Here is a 2394-nt window from a genome sequence, read left to right as displayed (position 1 = left end):
TCTTGGATAAAGATTCAAAAACTAGAGGTAACTGTATAATGAAACAATAATATCATGTCAGTTTTAATGAATAATAGTATATTAGTATATTGTTTTAATAGATTCAAAAGGAAGATTATGATCATTAATGTAAATTACTAAATAGACATACAACGTTGCTCTGCAGACAAGTAAGAAATGATTTTAAGGAAATGAGTCCATGAAAAAAAATACGCATTACTTTGTCATTTAAAAATTTGTCGAATATAATATAAGTGATGTCAATCATTGTTTATTTTTGTTTTTACCAGACATCTGGAGAGCAAATAAAGTCTTTGAAGGCGTAGAACAAAAAATTTATGAATTACGAAATAAGACTGAACAGGCAGAGAAATTAGGGGAATCTATGAAAACACAATTAGAATTTAATGCCAAATGCCAAAAACGTCAACAATTAGAAGCAAACCAAATGAAATCTACTATCGAAGAGGTAAAACATTTTTCTCAAAATAACCAGGAGTGATTAACTTACTGACAATCTCCGACCTCCGTACTTAATATATTTTAGTATTATACATGTAAATAATGTTTTCTTGTTGAAAATAACTATTTATTCATAAACTATGTACATAATATTACTTAAATAATGTGTTCATTGGAGTATGTTAAACTTTAGTTTGAGAAAAAAATCCATAAGACGCAAGGAGAGTTGAATACTACTAAACAAAAAAACGATGAATTGACAAACGCAGTTGCACGATTTCAGACGTCAAGCACTCAAGCGAATTTGATAAGAAAATTCAATCGAAAACTATCAATGAAGCAAAAATTGAAATAGGGAAATTGTCAATTGAAAATAAAAAATTAACGTAATCAGTATGATTTGTGTTTAATATTGCTTATTCTCAGTGTCGGCCTGGTACCTTAAGGGCCCCGGATGCATTTCTTCAGAAGGGCCCCCAAAAATGTTTGTTCATAAAATTATTAAAAATGTATTTATAAGTAGTGTAAAATATTATAATTTTTTAAAGGTACCATATATAAAATTAACCATCCATTAAGTTAAGATTTAAGTTAGATTAATAATTTATTATTCTAAAAATTTTTTTACATATTACATAATATAAATAATACCTTCTCACATTATACAACTTAGTATTTTTTTTAATGTGATTCAAATTCAAAATTAATTGTGCATTTGATTTTCTTTATATGAGTAATTTTTTTAGTTCACTAGATGAGTTAGCGATCGTATCAATCAACTCATCTAAGTCAATCAAAATATCCTTTTCAATGGACATTAGCATTAATGGTACATTGGTTTTTTCGTCTGGAGGTCGAAAACTATCTACTATTCACTATCACAATAATCACTCATACAGATAACAAAAGTTATCACATAAATACATAATATTATTATAAATGATAAAATTGTACAATAATATTCATTATCCAATATTTATATTTCTGAGTACGATCGGGGGCGGAGGGCCCCCAACACAAATACGGCCGAGGGCCCCGGACGCGTTTGCCGCCTAGCGGCCATGGCCAGGCCGACACTGCTTATTCTAGGAAAATGAAATAATATTATATTTGAACGGTTAATTAAGTAACAACCAAATACATAGGTATCTATTTTTAGATTTGAAAACAAATGTCTTTCGAAGTTGAAGGACGAAAATAAATTATTACTATCCAGATTAATGACTGTAGAACGGAATTTGTTATACCTTCCAACGAAATTTGATAAATTGTACAACGAGAAACAACGCCAGATAAATGCATCGAGAATTTAAAAAAATTTCTTATAATATCCTAAATTATAAATTGTATTGTTCAATGTGTGTTGCAGATTGTAGTTGCAATGAAGATGAAAGTTTCTTTACCAGTGTTGTTCAAGCGCAAAATGTCCACTGTTTCAGAATATACATTACTTATTGTTATACTTACATTTAACAACATAATAAACGTACATATAAAAAAAATGTTTAATTTTTTGAATATTTTACAGACTCAAAAGTAATTGAACTTTTGAATTTACCATATTGAACGAGTAACTACCTATAACATAAGTAGCAAGTAGGGCTTGGTTTAAACTTCTTAGATGAATACGAGTATGTTGTTTATTCACCGATTGGACTATGAGTTCAGATGCGTTATAACGAAATAAATAATATTATCGAAAATGTTACCATTGTACCTGGACTTCCCTACTGTACTTTTGCTGTATTTATTTAATATAATACATAATTAATAAGTATTTACATTTTAGACGTGTGTTTCAGAAACCACAATTGCAAGAAATCACAAAAATTGTATTGATTAAGATGCAGTGGCGTAGCCAGGGGGGAGGCTGAGGGGGCTGCAGCCCCCCCCAAAATGTTAATACAATTTTAAAATTATTTTAATGGTCTA

This window comes from Myzus persicae, unplaced genomic scaffold (assembly GCF_001856785.1).
Source record: "Myzus persicae strain clone G006 unplaced genomic scaffold, MPER_G0061.0, whole genome shotgun sequence".
Taxonomy (NCBI): Eukaryota; Metazoa; Arthropoda; class Insecta; order Hemiptera; family Aphididae; genus Myzus; species Myzus persicae.
The sequence above is the reverse complement of the archived record's forward strand: the minus strand, read 5'-3'. Positions refer to the sequence as shown.